The 15,635-nt window shown below is 39.2% G+C and overlaps 34 non-coding genes across 34 annotated transcripts; all 34 read left to right on the top strand.

Moving 5' to 3' along the window:
* Positions 1–52: 52 nt before the first annotated feature.
* Positions 53–123, top strand: Trnag-gcc (transfer RNA glycine (anticodon GCC)). The gene has a single exon. It is a non-coding gene; the product is annotated as a tRNA-Gly (tRNA).
* A 149-nt stretch (positions 124–272) lies between these two features.
* Trnag-ucc (transfer RNA glycine (anticodon UCC)) lies at positions 273–343 on the top strand. Its single transcript has one exon. It is a non-coding gene; the product is annotated as a tRNA-Gly (tRNA).
* Positions 344–492: 149 nt separating this feature from the next.
* Trnag-gcc (transfer RNA glycine (anticodon GCC)) lies at positions 493–563 on the top strand. The gene has a single exon. It is a non-coding gene; the product is annotated as a tRNA-Gly (tRNA).
* Positions 564–712: 149 nt separating this feature from the next.
* Positions 713–783, top strand: Trnac-gca (transfer RNA cysteine (anticodon GCA)). The gene has a single exon. It is a non-coding gene; the product is annotated as a tRNA-Cys (tRNA).
* Positions 784–924: 141 nt separating this feature from the next.
* On the top strand, positions 925–995 carry Trnag-gcc (transfer RNA glycine (anticodon GCC)). Its single transcript has one exon. It is a non-coding gene; the product is annotated as a tRNA-Gly (tRNA).
* Positions 996–1,144: 149 nt separating this feature from the next.
* Positions 1,145–1,215, top strand: Trnag-gcc (transfer RNA glycine (anticodon GCC)). The gene has a single exon. It is a non-coding gene; the product is annotated as a tRNA-Gly (tRNA).
* Positions 1,216–1,803: 588 nt separating this feature from the next.
* Positions 1,804–1,874, top strand: Trnac-gca (transfer RNA cysteine (anticodon GCA)). The gene has a single exon. It is a non-coding gene; the product is annotated as a tRNA-Cys (tRNA).
* Positions 1,875–2,024: 150 nt separating this feature from the next.
* Positions 2,025–2,095, top strand: Trnac-gca (transfer RNA cysteine (anticodon GCA)). The gene has a single exon. It is a non-coding gene; the product is annotated as a tRNA-Cys (tRNA).
* A 373-nt stretch (positions 2,096–2,468) lies between these two features.
* Trnar-gcg (transfer RNA arginine (anticodon GCG)) lies at positions 2,469–2,539 on the top strand. The gene has a single exon. It is a non-coding gene; the product is annotated as a tRNA-Arg (tRNA).
* A 149-nt stretch (positions 2,540–2,688) lies between these two features.
* Positions 2,689–2,759, top strand: Trnag-ccc (transfer RNA glycine (anticodon CCC)). The gene has a single exon. It is a non-coding gene; the product is annotated as a tRNA-Gly (tRNA).
* A 1,250-nt stretch (positions 2,760–4,009) lies between these two features.
* On the top strand, positions 4,010–4,080 carry Trnag-ccc (transfer RNA glycine (anticodon CCC)). Its single transcript has one exon. It is a non-coding gene; the product is annotated as a tRNA-Gly (tRNA).
* A 149-nt stretch (positions 4,081–4,229) lies between these two features.
* Trnag-gcc (transfer RNA glycine (anticodon GCC)) lies at positions 4,230–4,300 on the top strand. The gene has a single exon. It is a non-coding gene; the product is annotated as a tRNA-Gly (tRNA).
* A 369-nt stretch (positions 4,301–4,669) lies between these two features.
* Positions 4,670–4,740, top strand: Trnag-gcc (transfer RNA glycine (anticodon GCC)). Its single transcript has one exon. It is a non-coding gene; the product is annotated as a tRNA-Gly (tRNA).
* Positions 4,741–5,329: 589 nt separating this feature from the next.
* Positions 5,330–5,400, top strand: Trnac-gca (transfer RNA cysteine (anticodon GCA)). The gene has a single exon. It is a non-coding gene; the product is annotated as a tRNA-Cys (tRNA).
* A 373-nt stretch (positions 5,401–5,773) lies between these two features.
* On the top strand, positions 5,774–5,844 carry Trnar-gcg (transfer RNA arginine (anticodon GCG)). The gene has a single exon. It is a non-coding gene; the product is annotated as a tRNA-Arg (tRNA).
* Positions 5,845–5,993: 149 nt separating this feature from the next.
* On the top strand, positions 5,994–6,064 carry Trnag-ccc (transfer RNA glycine (anticodon CCC)). The gene has a single exon. It is a non-coding gene; the product is annotated as a tRNA-Gly (tRNA).
* An 810-nt stretch (positions 6,065–6,874) lies between these two features.
* Positions 6,875–6,945, top strand: Trnag-gcc (transfer RNA glycine (anticodon GCC)). The gene has a single exon. It is a non-coding gene; the product is annotated as a tRNA-Gly (tRNA).
* A 373-nt stretch (positions 6,946–7,318) lies between these two features.
* Trnar-gcg (transfer RNA arginine (anticodon GCG)) lies at positions 7,319–7,389 on the top strand. The gene has a single exon. It is a non-coding gene; the product is annotated as a tRNA-Arg (tRNA).
* Positions 7,390–8,198: 809 nt separating this feature from the next.
* Trnag-ucc (transfer RNA glycine (anticodon UCC)) lies at positions 8,199–8,269 on the top strand. Its single transcript has one exon. It is a non-coding gene; the product is annotated as a tRNA-Gly (tRNA).
* A 589-nt stretch (positions 8,270–8,858) lies between these two features.
* Positions 8,859–8,929, top strand: Trnag-gcc (transfer RNA glycine (anticodon GCC)). Its single transcript has one exon. It is a non-coding gene; the product is annotated as a tRNA-Gly (tRNA).
* A 369-nt stretch (positions 8,930–9,298) lies between these two features.
* Positions 9,299–9,369, top strand: Trnag-ccc (transfer RNA glycine (anticodon CCC)). The gene has a single exon. It is a non-coding gene; the product is annotated as a tRNA-Gly (tRNA).
* Positions 9,370–9,518: 149 nt separating this feature from the next.
* On the top strand, positions 9,519–9,589 carry Trnag-gcc (transfer RNA glycine (anticodon GCC)). The gene has a single exon. It is a non-coding gene; the product is annotated as a tRNA-Gly (tRNA).
* Positions 9,590–9,739: 150 nt separating this feature from the next.
* Trnag-ccc (transfer RNA glycine (anticodon CCC)) lies at positions 9,740–9,810 on the top strand. The gene has a single exon. It is a non-coding gene; the product is annotated as a tRNA-Gly (tRNA).
* A 149-nt stretch (positions 9,811–9,959) lies between these two features.
* Trnag-ucc (transfer RNA glycine (anticodon UCC)) lies at positions 9,960–10,030 on the top strand. Its single transcript has one exon. It is a non-coding gene; the product is annotated as a tRNA-Gly (tRNA).
* A 370-nt stretch (positions 10,031–10,400) lies between these two features.
* Positions 10,401–10,471, top strand: Trnar-gcg (transfer RNA arginine (anticodon GCG)). Its single transcript has one exon. It is a non-coding gene; the product is annotated as a tRNA-Arg (tRNA).
* A 149-nt stretch (positions 10,472–10,620) lies between these two features.
* On the top strand, positions 10,621–10,691 carry Trnag-ccc (transfer RNA glycine (anticodon CCC)). The gene has a single exon. It is a non-coding gene; the product is annotated as a tRNA-Gly (tRNA).
* A 1,470-nt stretch (positions 10,692–12,161) lies between these two features.
* Trnag-ccc (transfer RNA glycine (anticodon CCC)) lies at positions 12,162–12,232 on the top strand. The gene has a single exon. It is a non-coding gene; the product is annotated as a tRNA-Gly (tRNA).
* A 149-nt stretch (positions 12,233–12,381) lies between these two features.
* Trnag-gcc (transfer RNA glycine (anticodon GCC)) lies at positions 12,382–12,452 on the top strand. The gene has a single exon. It is a non-coding gene; the product is annotated as a tRNA-Gly (tRNA).
* Positions 12,453–12,821: 369 nt separating this feature from the next.
* On the top strand, positions 12,822–12,892 carry Trnag-gcc (transfer RNA glycine (anticodon GCC)). The gene has a single exon. It is a non-coding gene; the product is annotated as a tRNA-Gly (tRNA).
* A 588-nt stretch (positions 12,893–13,480) lies between these two features.
* Trnac-gca (transfer RNA cysteine (anticodon GCA)) lies at positions 13,481–13,551 on the top strand. Its single transcript has one exon. It is a non-coding gene; the product is annotated as a tRNA-Cys (tRNA).
* Positions 13,552–13,701: 150 nt separating this feature from the next.
* Positions 13,702–13,772, top strand: Trnac-gca (transfer RNA cysteine (anticodon GCA)). Its single transcript has one exon. It is a non-coding gene; the product is annotated as a tRNA-Cys (tRNA).
* A 373-nt stretch (positions 13,773–14,145) lies between these two features.
* On the top strand, positions 14,146–14,216 carry Trnar-gcg (transfer RNA arginine (anticodon GCG)). The gene has a single exon. It is a non-coding gene; the product is annotated as a tRNA-Arg (tRNA).
* A 149-nt stretch (positions 14,217–14,365) lies between these two features.
* Positions 14,366–14,436, top strand: Trnag-ccc (transfer RNA glycine (anticodon CCC)). The gene has a single exon. It is a non-coding gene; the product is annotated as a tRNA-Gly (tRNA).
* Positions 14,437–15,246: 810 nt separating this feature from the next.
* Positions 15,247–15,317, top strand: Trnag-gcc (transfer RNA glycine (anticodon GCC)). Its single transcript has one exon. It is a non-coding gene; the product is annotated as a tRNA-Gly (tRNA).
* Positions 15,318–15,635: the final 318 nt, after the last annotated feature.

Below are 15,635 nucleotides of genomic sequence, written 5' to 3'. Positions count from 1 at the left end.
CATTAATGACAAAATGGCAAAGGAAAGAATTATGTTCTGTGAACGATATATCGCATCGGTGGTTCAGTGGTAGAATGCTCGCCTGCCACGCGGGCGGCCCGGGTTCGATTCCCGGTCGATGCAATGAATTTTTGTCAAACTCATTAATGAAGAATACATCAAAAATAAGTAAATAATGAGAGTGTAATTTCGATTCCTTTTGTTGGAATGACATTCAAAGCATTAATGACAAAATGGCAAAGGAAAGAATTATGTTCTGTGAACGATATGTCGCATCGGTGGTTCAGTGGTAAAATGCTCGCCTTCCACGCGGGCGGCCCGGGTTCGATTCCCGGTCGATACAATGAAATTTTGTCAAACTCATTAATGAAGAATACATAAAAAATAAGTAAATAATGAGAGTGTAATTTCGATTCCTTTTGTTGGAATGACATTCAAAGCATTAATGACAAAATGGCAAAGGAAATAATTATGTTCTGTGAACGATATATCGCATCGGTGGTTCAGTGGTAGAATGCTCGCCTGCCACGCGGGCGGCCCGGGTTCGATTCCCGGTCGATGCAATGAAATTTTGTTAAACTCATTAATGAAGAATACATCAAAAATAAGTAAATAATGAGAGTGTAATTTCGATTCGTTTTGTTGGAATGACATTCAAAGCATTAATGACAAAATGGCAAAGGAAAGAATTATGTTCTGTGAACGATATATCGCATCGGTGGTTCAGTGGTAGAATGCTTGCCTGCAGCGCGGGCGGCCCGGGTTCGATTCCGGGTCGATGCAATGAAATTTTGTAAAACTCATTAATGAAGAATACATCGTAAATAATGAGAGTGTAATTTCGATTCCTTTTGTTGGAATGACATTCAAAGAATTAATGACAAAATGGCAAAGGAAAGAATTATGTTCTGTGAACGATATATCGCATCGGTGGTTCAGTGGTAGAATGCTCGCCTGCCACGCGGGCGGACCGGGTTCGAATCCCGGTCGATGCAATGAAATTTTGTCAAACTCATTAATGGAGAACACATCTAAAATAAGTAAATAATGAGAGTGTAATTTCGATTCCTTTTGTTGGAATGACATTCAAAGCATTAATGACAAAATGGCAAAGGAAAGAATTATGTTCTGTGAACGATATATCGCATCGGTGGTTCAGTGGTAGAATGCTCGCCTGCCACGCGGGCGGCCCGGGGTCGATTCCCGGTCGATGCAATGAAATTTTGTCAAACTCATTAATGAAGAACACATCTAAAATAAGTAAATAATGAGAGTGTAATTTCGATTCCTTTTGTTGGAATGACATTCAAAGCATTAATGACAAAATGGCAAAGGAAAGAATTATGTTCTGTGAACGATATATCGCATCGGTGGTTCAGTGGTAGAATGCTCGCCTGCCACGCGGGCGGCCCGAGTTCGATTTCAGGTCGATACAATGAAATTTTGTCAAACTCATTAATGAAGAATACATAAAAATTAAGTAAATAATGAGAGTGTAATTTCGATTCCTTTTGTTGGAATGACATTCAAAGCATTAATGACAAAATGGCAAAGGAAAGAATTATGTTCTGTGAACGATATATCGCATCGGTGGTTCAGTGGTAGAATGCTCGCCTGCCACGCGGGCGGCCCGGGTTCGATTCCCGTTCGATACAATGAAATTTTGTCAAACTCATTAATGAAGAATACAAAAAATTAAGTAAATAATGAGAGTGTAATTTGGATTTCTTTTGTTGGAATGACATTCAAAGCATTAATGACAAAATGGCAAAGGAAAGAATTATGTTCTGTGAACGATATATCGCATCGGTGGTTCAGTGGTAGAATGCTCGCCTGCAACGCGTGCGGCCCGGGTTCGATTCCCGGTCGATGCAATGAAATTTTGACAAACTCATTAATTAAGAATACATAAAAAACGAAGTAAATAATGAGAGTGTAATTTCGATTCCTTTTGTTGGAATGACATTCAAAGCATTAATGACAAAATGGCAAAGGAAAGAATTATGTTCTGTGAACGATATATCGCATCGGTGGTTCAGTGGTAGAATGCTCGCCTGCAACGCGTGCGGCCCGGGTTCGATTCCCGGTCGATGCAATGAAATTTTGACAAACTCATTAATGAAGAATACATAAAAAACGAAGTAAATAATGAGAGTGTAATTTCGATTCCTTTTGTTGGAATGACATTCAAAGCATTAATGACAAAATGGCAAAGGAAAGAATTATGTTCTGTGAACGATATATCGCATCGGTGGTTCAGTGGTAGAATGCTCCCCTGCCACTGTGGCCGCCCGGGTTCGATTCCCGGTCGATGCAATGAAAGTTTTTCAAACTCTTTAATGAACAATACATCAAAAATAAGTAAATAATGAGAGTGTAATTTGGATTCCTTTTGTTGGAATGACATTCAAAGCATTAATGACAAAATGGCAAAGTAAAGCATTATTATGTTCTGTGAACGATATATAGCATCGGTGGTTCAGTGGTAGAATGCTCGCCTGCGACGCGGGCGGCCCGGGTTCGATTCCCGGTCGATGCAATGAAATTTTGTCAAACTCATTAATGAAGAATACATAAAAATTAAGTAAATAATGAGAGTGTAATTTCGATTCCTTTTGTTGGAATGACATTCAAAGAATTAATGACAAAATGGGAAAGGAAAGAATTATGTTGTGTGAACGATATATCGCATCGGTGGTTCAGTGGTAGAATGCTCGCCTCCCACGCGGGCGGGCCGGGTGCGATTCCCGGTCGATGCAATGAAATTTTGTCAAACTCATTAATGAAGAATACATCAAAAACGAAGAAAATAATGCGAGTGTAATTTCGATTCCTTTTGTTGGAATGACGTTCAAAGCATTAATGACAAAATGGCAAAGGAAAGAATTATGTTCTGTGAACGATATATCGCATCGGTGGTTCAGTAATAGAATGCTCGCCTGCCACGCGGGCGGCCCCGGTTCGATTCCCGATCGATGCAATGAAATTTTGTCAAACTCATTAATGAAGAATACATAAAAAACGAAGTAAATAATGAGAGTGTAATTTCGATTCCTTTTGTTGGAATGACATTCAAAGCATTAATGACAAAATAACAAAGGAAAGAATTATGTTCTGTGAACGATATATCGCATCGGTGGTTCAGTGGTAGAATGCTCGCCTGCCACGCGGGCGGCCCGGGTTCGATTCCCGTTCGATACAATGAAATTTTGTCAAACTCATTAATGAAGAATACAAAAAATTAAGTAAATAATGAGAGTGTAATTTCGATTCCTTTTGTTGGAATGACATTCAAAGCATTAATGACAAAATGGCAAAGGAAAGAATTATGTTCTGTGAACGATATATCGCATCGGTGGTTCAGTGGTGGAATGCTCGCTTGCCACGCTGGCGGCCCGGGTTTGATTCCCGGTCGATGCAATGAAATTTTGTTAAACTCATTAATGAAGAATAGATAAAAATTAAGTAAATAATGAGAGTGTAATTTCGATTCGTTTTGTTGGAATGACATTCAAAGCCTTAATCACAAAATAGCAAAGGAAAGAATTATGTTCTGTGAACGATATATCGCATCGGTGGTTCAGTGGTAGAATGCTCGCCAGCCACGCGGGCGGCCCGGGTTCGATTCCCGGTCGAAGCAATGAAATTTTGTCAAACTCTTTAATGAACAATACATCAAAAATAATTAAATAATGAGAGTGTAATTTCGATTCCTTTTGTTGGAATGACATTCAAAGCATTAATTACAAAATGGCAAAGGAAAGAATTATGTTCTGTGAACGATATATCGCATCGGTGGTTCAGTGGTAGAATGCTCGCCTTCCACTGTGGCAGCCCGGGTTTGATTCCCGGTCGATGCAATGAAATTTTTTCAAACTCATTAATGAAGAATACATCAAAAAGAAGTAAATAATGAGAGTGTAATTTCGATTCGTTTTGTTGGAATGACATTCAAAGCATTAATGACAAAATGGCAAAGGAAAGAATTATGTTCTGTGAACGATATATCGCATCGGTGGTTCAGTGGTAGAATGCTCGCCTCCCACGCGGGCGGCCCGGGTTCGATTCCCGGTCGATGCAATGAAACTTTGTCAAACTCATTACTGAACAATACATCAAAAATAAGTAAATAATGAGAGTGTAATTTCGATTCCTTTTGTTGGAATGACATTCAAAGCATTAATGACAAAATGGCAAAGGAAAGAATTATGTTCTGTGAACGATATATCGCATCGGTGGTTCAGTGGTAGAATGCTCGCCTGCCACGCGGGCGGACCGGGTTCGAATCCCGGTCGATGCAATGAAATTTTGTCAAACTCATTAATGGAGAACACATCTAAAATAAGTAAATAATGAGAGTGTAATTTCGATTCCTTTTGTTGGAATGACATTCAAAGCATTAATGACAAAATGGCAAAGGAAATACTTATGTTCTGTGAACGATATATCGCAGCGGTGGTTCAGTGGTAGAATGCTCGCCTGCCACGCGGGCGGCCCGGGTTCGATTTCAGGTCAATACAATGAAATTTTGACAAACTCATTAATGAAGAATACATAAAAATTAAGTAAATAATGAGAGTGTAATTTCGATTCCTTTTGTTGGAATGACATTCAAAGCATTAATGACAAAATGGCAAAGGAAAGAATTATGTTCTGTGAACGATATATCGCATCGGTGGTTCAGTGGTAGAATGCTCGCCTGCCACGCGGGCGGCCCGGGGTCGATTCCCGGTCGATGCAATGAAATTTTGTCAAACTCATTAATGAAGAACACATCTAAAATAAGTAAATAATGAGAGTGTAATTTCGATTCGTTTTGTTGGAATGACATTCAAAGCATTAATGACAAAATGGCAAAGGAAAGAATTATGTTCTGTGAACGATATATCGCATCGGTGGTTCAGTGGTAGAATGCTCGCCTGCCACGCGGGCGGCCCGAGTTCGATTTCAGGTCGATACAATGAAATTTTGTCAAACTCATTAATGAAGAATACATAAAAATTAAGTAAATAATGAGAGTGTAATTTCGATTCCTTTTGCTGGAATGACATTCAAAGCATTAATGACAAAATGGCAAAAGAAAAAAATTATGTTCTGTGAACGATATATCGCATCGGTGGTTCAGTGGTAGAATGCTCGCCTGCCACGCGGGCGGCCCGGGTTCGATTCCCGTTCGATACAATGAAATTTTGTCAAACACATTAATGAAGAATACAAAAAATTAAGTAAATAATGAGAGTGTAATTTGGATTTCTTTTGTTGGAATGACATTCAAAGCATTAATGACAAAATGGCAAAGGAAAGAATTATGTTCTGTGAACGATATATCGCATCGGTGGTTCAGTGATAGAATGCTCGCCTGCAACGCGTGCGGCCCGGGTTCGATTCCCGGTCGATGCAATGAAATTTTGACAAACTCATTAATTAAGAATACATAAAAAACGAAGTAAATAATGAGAGTGTAATTTCGATTCCTTTTGTTGGAATGACATTCAAAGCATTAATGACAAAATGGCAAAGGAAAGAATTATGTTCTGTGAACGATATATCGCATCGGTGGTTCAGTGGTAGAATGCTCCCCTGCCACTGTGGCCGCCCGGGTTCGATTCCCGGTCGATGCAATGAAAGTTTTTCAAACTCTTTAATGAACAATACATCAAAAATAAGTAAATAATGAGAGTGTAATTTGGATTCCTTTTGTTGGAATGACATTCAAAGCATTAATGACAAAATGGCAAAGGAAAGCATTATTATGTTCTGTGAACGATATATCGCATCGGTGGTTCAGTGGTAGAATGCTCGCCTGCGACGCGGGCGGCCCGGGTTCGATTCCCGGTCGATGCAATGAAATTTTGTCAAACTCATTAATGAAGAATACATAAAAATTAAGTAAATAATGAGAGTGTAATTTCGATTCCTTTTGTTGGAATGACATTCAAAGAATTAATGACAAAATGGGAAAGGAAAGAATTATGTTGTGTGAACGATATATCGCATCGGTGGTTCAGTGGTAGAATGCTCGCCTCCCACGCGGGCGGGCCGGGTGCGATTCCCGGTCGATGCAATGAAATTTTGTCAAACTCATTAATGAAGAATACATCAAAAACGAAGAAAATAATGCGAGTGTAATTTCGATTCCTTTTGTTGGAATGACATTCAAAGCATTAATGACAAAATGGCAAAGGAAAGAATTATGTTCTGTGAACGATATATCGCATCGGTGGTTCAGTAATAGAATGCTCGCCTGCCACGCGGGCGGCCCCGGTTCGATTCCCGATCGATGCAATGAAATTTTGTCAAACTCATTAATGAAGAATACATAAAAAACGAAGTAAATAATGAGAGTGTAATTTCGATTCCTTTTGTTGGAATGACATTCAAAGCATTAATGACAAAATGGCAAAGGAAAGAATTATGTTCTGTGAACGATATATCGCATCGGTGGTTCAGTGGTAGAATGCTCGCCTGCCACGCGGGCGGCCCGGGTTCGATTCCCGTTCGATACAATGAAATTTTGTCAAACTCATTAATGAAGAATACAAAAAATTAAGTAAATAATGAGAGTGTAATTTCGATTCCTTTTGTTGGAATGACATTCAAAGCATTAATGACAAAATGGCAAAGGAAAGAATTATGTTCTGTGAACGATATATCGCATCGGTGGTTCAGTGGTAGAAGGCTCGCTTGCCACGCTGGCGGCCCGGGTTTGATTCCCGGTCGATGCAATGAAATTTTGTTAAACTCATTAATGAAGAATAGATAAAAATTAAGTAAATAATGAGAGTGTAATTTCGATTCCTTTTGTTGGAATGACATTCAAAGCATTAATGACAAAATGGCAAAGGAAAGAATTATGTTCTGTGAACGATATATCGCATCGGTGGTTCAGTGGTAGAATGCTCGCCTGCCACGCGTGCGGCCCGGGTTCGATTCCCGGTCGATGCAATGAAATTTTGACAAACTCATTAATGAAGAATACATAAAAAACGAAGTAAATAATGAGAGTGTAATTTCGATTCCTTTTGTTGGAATGACATTCAAAGCATTAATGACAAAATGGCAAAGGAAAAAATTATGTTCTGTGAACGATATATCGCATCGGTGGTTCAGTGGTAGAATGCTCCCCTGCCACTGTTGCAGCCCGGGTTCGATTCCCGGTCGATGCAATGAAAGTTTTTCAAACTCTTTAATGAACAATACATCAAAAATAAGTAAATAATGAGAGTGTAATTTGGATTCCTTTTGTTGGAATGACATTCAAAGCATTAATGACAAAATGGCAAAGGAAAGCATTATTATGTTCTGTGAACGATATATCGCATCGGTGGTTCAGTGGTAGAATGCTCGCCTGCGACGCGGGCGGCCCGGGTTCGATTCCCGGTCGATGCAATGAAATTTTGTCAAACTCATTAATGAAGAATACATAAAAATTAAGTAAATAATGAGAGTGTAATTTCGATTCCTTTTGTTGGAATGACATTCAAAGAATTAATGACAAAATGGGAAAGGAAAGAATTATGTTCTGTCAACGATATATCGCATCGGTGGTTCAGTAATAGAATGCTCGCCTCCCACGCGCGCGGCCCGGGTGCGATTCCCGGTCGATGCAATGAAATTTTGTCAAACTAATTAATGAAGAATACATAAAAATAAAGTAAATAATGAGAGTGTAATTTCGATTCCTTTTGTTGGAATGACATTCAAAGCATTAATGACAAAATGGCAAAGGAAAGAATTATGTTCTGTGAACGATATATCGCATCGGTGGTTCAGTGGTAGAATGCTCGCCTGCCACGCAGACGGCTCGGGTTCGATTCCCGGTCGATGCAATGAAATTTTGTCAAACTCATTAATGAAGAATACATAAAAATAAAGTAAATAATGAGAGTGTAATTTCGATTCCTTTTGTTGGAATGACATTCAACGCATTAATGACAAAATGGGAAAGGAAAGAATTATGTTCTGTGAACGATATATCGCATCGGTGGTTCAGTGGTAGAATGCTCGCCGACGACGCTGGCGGCCCGAGGTCGATTCCCGGTCGATGCAATGAAATTTTGTCAAACTCTTTAATGAACAATACATCAAAAATAAGTAAATAATGAGAGTGTAATTTCGATTCCTTTTGTTGGAATGACATTCAAAGCATTAATGACAAAATGGCAAAGGAAAGAATTATGTTCTGCGAACGATATATCGCATCGGTGGTTCAGTGGTAGAATGCTCACCGTCCACGCGGGCGGCCCGGGTTCGATTCCCGGTCGATGCAATGAAATTTTGTCAAACTCATTAATGAAGAACACATCTAAAATAAGTAAATAATGAGAGTGTAATTTCGATTCGATTTGTTGGAATGACATTCAAAGCATTAATGACAAAATGGCAAAGGAAAGAATTATGTTCTGTGAACGATATATCGCATCGGTGGTTCAGTGGTAGAATGCTCGCCTGCCACGCGGGCGGCCCGGGTTCGATTTCCGGTCGATACAATGAAATTTTGTCAAACTCATTAATGAAGAATACATAAAAATAAAGTAAATAATGAGAGTGTAATTTCGATTCCTTTTGTTGGAATGACATTCAAAGCATTAATGACAAAATGGCAAAGGAAAGAATTATGTTCTGTGAACGATATATCGCATCGGTGGTTCAGTGGTAGAATGCTCGCCTGCCACGCGGGCGGCCCGGTTTCGATTTCCGGTCGATACAATGAAATTTTGTCAAACTCATTAATGAAGAATACATAAAAATTAAGTAAATAATGAGAGTGTAATTTCGATTCCTTTTGTTGGAATGACATTCAAAGCATTAATGACAAAATGGCAAAGGAAAGAATTATGTTCTGTGAACGATATATCGCATCGGTGGTTCAGTGGTAGAATGCTCGCCTGCCACGCTGGCGGCCCGGGTTCGATTCCCGGTCGATGCAATGAAACTTTGTCAAACTCTTTAATGAACAATACATCAAAAATAAGTAAATAATGAGAGTGTAATTTCGATTCCTTTTGTTGGAATGACATTCAAAGCATTAATGACAAAAGGGCAAAGGAAAGAATTATGTTCTGTGAACGATATATCGCATCGGTGGTTCAGTGGTAGAATGCTAACCTGCCACGCGGGCGGCCCGGGTGCGATTCCCGGTCGATGCAATGAAATTTTTTCAAACTCATCAATGAAGAACACATCTAAAATAAGTAAATAATGAGAGTGTAATTTCGATTCCTTTTGTTGGAATGACATTCAAAGCATTAATGACAAAATGGCAAAGGAAAGAATTATGTTCTGTGAACGATATATCGCATCGGTGGTTCAGTGGTAGAATGCTCGCCTCCCACGCGGGCGGCCCGGGTTCGATTCCCGGTCGATGCAATGAAACTTTGTCAAACTCTTTAATTAACAATACATCAAAAATAATTAAATAATGAGAGTGTAATTTCGATTCCTTTTGTTGGAATGACATTCAAAGCATTAATGACAAAATGGCAAAGGAAAGAATTATGTTCTGTGAACGATATATCGCATCGGTGGTTCAGTGGGAGAATGCTCGCCTGCCACGCGGGCGGCCCGGGTTCGATTCCCGGTCGATGCAATGAAATTTTGTAAAACTCATTAATGAAGAATACATAAAAAACGAAGTAAATAATGAGAGTGTAATTTCGATTCCTTTTGTTGGAATGACATTCAAAGCATTAATTACAAAATGGCAAAGGAAAGAATTATGTTCTGTGAACGATATATCGCATCGGTGGTTCAGTGGTAGAATGCTCGCCTCCCACGCGGGCGGCCCGGGTTCGATTCCCGGTCGATGCAATGAAACTTTGTCAAACTCTTTAATAAACAATACATCAAAAATAAGTAAATAATGAGAGTGTAATTTCGATTCCTTTTGTTGGAATGACATTCAAAGCATTAATGAAAAAATGGCAAAGGAAAGAATTATGTTCTGTGAACGATATATCGCATCGGTGGTTCAGTGGTAGAATGCACGCCGTCCACGCGGGCGGCCCGGGTTCGATTCCCGGTCGATGCAATGAAATTTTGTCAAACTCAATTATGAAGAATACATAAAAATATAAGTAAATAATGAGAGTGTAATTTCGATTCCTTTTGTTGGAATGACATTCACAGCATTAATGACAAAATGGCAAAGGAAAAAATTATGTTCTGTGAACGATATATCGCATCGGTGGTTCAGTGGTAGAATGCTCGCCTGCCACTGTGGCGGCCCGGGTTCGATTCCCGGTCGATGCAATGAAATTTTGTCAAACTCATTAATGAAGAATACATCAAAAATTAGTAAATAATGAGAGTGTAAGTTGGATTCCTTTTGTTGGAATGACATTCAAAGCATTAATGACAAAATGGCAACGGAAAGAAATATGTTCTGTGAACGATATATCGCATCGGTGGTTCAGTGGTAGAATGCTCGCCTGCGACGCGGGCGGCCCGGGTTCGATTCCCGGTCGATGCAATGAAATTTTGTCAAACTCATTAATGAAGAATACATAAAAATTAAGTAAATAATGAGAGTGTAATTTCGATTCCTTTTGTTGGAATGACATTCAAAGAATTAATGACAAAATGGGAAAGGAAAGAATTATGTTGTGTGAACGATATATCGCATCGGTGGTTCAGTGGTAGAATGCTCGCCTCCCACGCGGGCGGGCCGGGTGCGATTCCCGGTCGATGCAATGAAATTTTGTCAAACTCATTAATGAAGAATACATCAAAAACGAAGAAAATAATGCGAGTGTAATTTCGATTCCTTTTGTTGGAATGACATTCAAAGCATTAATGACAAAATGGCAAAGGAAAGAATTATGTTCTGTGAACGATATATCGCATCGGTGGTTCAGTAATAGAATGCTCGCCTGCCACGCGGGCGGCCCCGGTTCGATTCCCGATCGATGCAATGAAATTTTGTCAAACTCATTAATGAAGAATACATAAAAAACGAAGTAAATAATGAGAGTGTAATTTCGATTCCTTTTGTTGGAATGACATTCAAAGCATTAATGACAAAATGGCAAAGGAAAGAATTATGTTCTGTGAACGATATATCGCATCGGTGGTTCAGTGGTAGAATGCTCGCCTGCCACGCGGGCGGCCCGGGTTCGATTCCCGTTCGATACAATGAAATTTTGTCAAACTCATTAATGAAGAATACAAAAAATTAAGTAAATAATGAGAGTGTAATTTCGATTCCTTTTGTTGGAATGACATTCAAAGCATTAATGACAAAATGGCAAAGGAAAGAATTATGTTCTGTGAACGATATATCGCATCGGTGGTTCAGTGGTAGAATGCTCGCTTGCCACGCTGGCGGCCCGGGTTTGATTCCCGGTCGATGCAATGAAATTTTGTTAAACTCATTAATGAAGAATAGATAAAAATTAAGTAAATAATGAGAGTGTAATTTCGATTCGTTTTGTTGGAATGACATTCAAAGCCTTAATCACAAAATAGCAAAGGAAAGAATTATGTTCTGTGAACGATATATCGCATCGGTGGTTCAGTGGTAGAATGCTCGCCAGCCACGCGGGCGGCCCGGGTTCGATTCCCGGTTGACGAAATGGACTTGTGTCAAACTCATTAATGCAGAATACATCAAAAATAAGTAAATAATGAGAGTGTAATTTCGATTCCTTTTGTTGGAATGACATTCAAAGCATTAATGACAAAATGGCAAAGGAAAGAATTATGTTCCGTGAACGATATATCGCATCGGTGGTTCGGTGGTAGAATGCTCGTCTGCCACGCGGGCGGCCCGGGTTCGATTCCCGGTCGAAGCAATGAAATTTTGTCAAACTCTTTAATGAACAATACATCAAAAATAATTAAATAATGAGAGTGTAATTTCGATTCCTTTTGTTGGAATGACATTCAAAGCATTAATTACAAAATGGCAAAGGAAAGAATTATGTTCTGTGAACGATATATCGCATCGGTGGTTCAGTGGTAGAATGCTCGCCTTCCACTGTGGCAGCCCGGGTTTGATTCCCGGTCGATGCAATGAAATTTTTTCAAACTCATTAATGAAGAATACATCAAAAAGAAGTAAATAATGAGAGTGTAATTTCGATTCGTTTTGTTGGAATGACATTCAAAGCATTAATGACAAAATGGCAAAGGAAAGAATTATGTTCTGTGAACGATATATCGCATCGGTGGTTCAGTGGTAGAATGCTCGCCTCCCACGCGGGCGGCCCGGGTTCGATTCCCGGTCGATGCAATGAAACTTTGTCAAACTCATTACTGAATAATACATCAAAAATAAGTAAATAATGAGAGTGTAATTTCGATTCCTTTTGTTGGAATGACATTCAAAGCATTAATGACAAAATGGCAAAGGAAAGAATTATGTTCTGTGAACGATATATCGCATCGGTGGTTCAGTGGTAGAATGCTCGCCTGCCACGCGGGCGGACCGGGTTCGAATCCCGGTCGATGCAATGAAATTTTGTCAAACTCATTAATGGAGAACACATCTAAAATAAGTAAATAATGAGAGTGTAATTTCGATTCCTTTTGTTGGAATGACATTCAAAGCATTAATGACAAAATGGCAAAGGAAATACTTATGTTCTGTGAACGATATATCGCAGCGGTGGTTCAGTGGTAGAATGCTCGCCTGCCACGCGGGCGGCCCGGGTTCGATTTCAGGTCAATACAATGAAATTTTGACAAACTCATTAATGAAGAATACATAAAAATTAAGTAAATAATGAGAGTGTAATTTCGATTCCTTTTGTTGGAATGACATTCAAAGCATTTATGACAAAATGGCAAAGGAAAGAATTATGTTCTGTGAACGATATATCGCATCGGTGGTTCAGTGGTAGAATGCTCGCCTGCCACGCGGGCGGCCCGGGGTCGATTCCCGGTCGATGCAATGAAATTTTGTCAAACTCATTAATGAAGAACACATCTAAAATAAGTAAATAATGAGAGTGTAATTTCGATTCGTTTTGTTGGAATGACATTCAAAGCATTAATGACAAAATGGCAAAGGAAAGAATTATGTTCTGTGAACGATATATCGCATCGGTGGTTCAGTGGTAGAATGCTCGCCTGCCACGCGGGCGGCCCGAGTTCGATTTCAGGTCGATACAATGAAATTTTGTCAAACTCATTAATGAAGAATACATAAAAATTAAGTAAATAATGAGAGTGTAATTTCGATTCCTTTTGCTGGAATGACATTCAAAGCATTAATGACAAAATGGCAAAGGAAAAAATTATGTTCTGTGAACGATATATCGCATCGGTGGTTCAGTGGTAGAATGCTCGCCTGCCACGCGGGCGGCCCGGGTTCGATTCCCGTTCGATACAATGAAATTTTGTCAAACTCATTAATGAAGAATACAAAAAATTAAGTAAATAATGAGAGTGTAATTTGGATTTCTTTTGTTGGAATGACATTCAAAGCATTAATGACAAAATGGCAAAGGAAAGAATTATGTTCTGTGAACGATATATCGCATCGGTGGTTCAGTGGTAGAATGCTCGCCTGCAACGCGTGCGGCCCGGGTTCGATTCCCGGTCGATGCAATGAAATTTTGACAAACTCATTAATTAAGAATACATAAAAAACGAAGTAAATAATGAGAGTGTAATTTCGATTCCTTTTGTTGGAATGACATTCAAAGCATTAATGACAAAATGGCAAAGGAAAGAATTATGTTCTGTGAACGATATATCGCATCGGTTGTTCAGTGGTAGAATGCTCGCCTGCAACGCGTGCGGCCCGGGTTCGATTCCCGGTCGATGCAATGAAATTTTGACAAACTCATTAATGAAGAATACATAAAAAACGAAGTAAATAATGAGAGTGTAATTTCGATTCCTTTTGTTGGAATGACATTCAAAGCATTAATGACAAAATGGCAAAGGAAAGAATTATGTTCTGTGAACGATATATCGCATCGGTGGTTCAGTGGTAGAATGCTCCCTTGCCACTGTGGCCGCCCGGGTTCGATTCCCGGTCGATGCAATAAAAGTTTTTCAAACTCTTTAATGAACAATACATCAAAAATAAGTAAATAATGAGAGTGTAATTTGGATTCCTTTTGTTGGAATGACATTCAAAGCATTAATGACAAAATGGCAAAGGAAAGCATTATTATGTTCTGTGAACGATATATCGCATCGGTGGTTCAGTGGTAGAATGCTCGCCTGCGACGCGGGCGGCCCGGGTTCGATTCCCGGTCGATGCAATGAGATTTTGTCAAACTCATTAATGAAGAATACATAAAAATTAAGTAAATAATGAGAGTGTAATTTCGATTCCTTTTGTTGGAATGACATTCAAAGAATTAATGACAAAATGGGAAAGGAAAGAATTATGTTGTGTGAACGATATATCGCATCGGTGGTTCAGTGGTAGAATGCTCGCCTCCCACGCGGGCGGGCCGGGTGCGATTCCCGGTCGATGCAATGAAATTTTGTCAAACTCATTAATGAAGAATACATCAAAAACGAAGAAAATAATGCGAGTGTAATTTCGATTCCTTTTGTTGGAATGACATTCAAAGCATTAATGACAAAATGGCAAAGGAAAGAATTATGTTCTGTGAACGATATATCGCATCGGTGGTTCAGTAATAGAATGCTCGCCTGCCACGCGGGCGGCCCCGGTTCGATTCCCGATCGATGCAATGAAATTTTGTCAAACTCATTAATGAAGAATACATAAAAAACGAAGTAAATAATGAGAGTGTAATTTCGATTCCTTTTGTTGGAATGACATTCAAAGCATTAATGACAAAATGGCAAAGAAAAGAATTATGTTCTGTGAACGATATATCGCATCGGTGGTTCAGTGGTAGAATGCTCGCCTGCCACGCGGGCGGCCCGGGTTCGATTCCCGTTCGATACAATGAAATTTTGTCAAACTCATTAATGAAGAATACAAAAAATTAAGTAAATAATGAGAGTGTAATTTCGATTCCTTTTGTTGGAATGACATTCAAAGCATTAATGACAAAATGGCAAAGGAAAGAATTATGTTCTGTGAACGATATATCGCATCGGTGGTTCAGTGGTAGAAGGCTCGCTTGCCACGCTGGCGGCCCGGGTTTGATTCCCGGTCGATGCAATGAAATTTTGTTAAACTCATTAATGAAGAATAGATAAAAATTAAGTAAATAATGAGAGTGTAATTTCGATTCCTTTTGTTGGAATGACATTCAAAGCATTAATGACAAAATGGCAAAGGAAAGAATTATGTTCTGTGAACGATATATCGCATCGGTGGTTCAGTGGTAGAATGCTCGCCTGCCACGCGTGCGGCCCGGGTTCGATTCCCGGTCGATGCAATGAAATTTTGACAAACTCATTAATGAAGAATACATAAAAAACGAAGTAAATAATGAGAGTGTAATTTCGATTCCTTTTGTTGGAATGACATTCAAAGCATTAATGACAAAATGGCAAAGGAAAAAATTATGTTCTGTGAACGATATATCGCATCGGTGGTTCAGTGGTAGAATGCTCCCCTGCCACTGTTGCAGCCCGGGTTCGATTCCCGGTCGATGCAATGAAAGTTTTTCAAACTCTTTAATGAACAATACATCAAAAATAAGTAAATAATGAGAGTGTAATTTGGATTCCTTTTGTTGGAATGACATTCAAAG

The sequence above is a fragment of the Euprymna scolopes genome, chromosome 7 (genome assembly GCF_053919585.1).
Source record: "Euprymna scolopes isolate OS-2025 chromosome 7, ASM5391958v1, whole genome shotgun sequence".
NCBI lineage: Eukaryota > Metazoa > Mollusca > Cephalopoda > Sepiida > Sepiolidae > Euprymna > Euprymna scolopes.
Note: the sequence above shows the minus strand (reverse complement) of the source record. Positions and strands in the feature narration are given on the sequence as shown.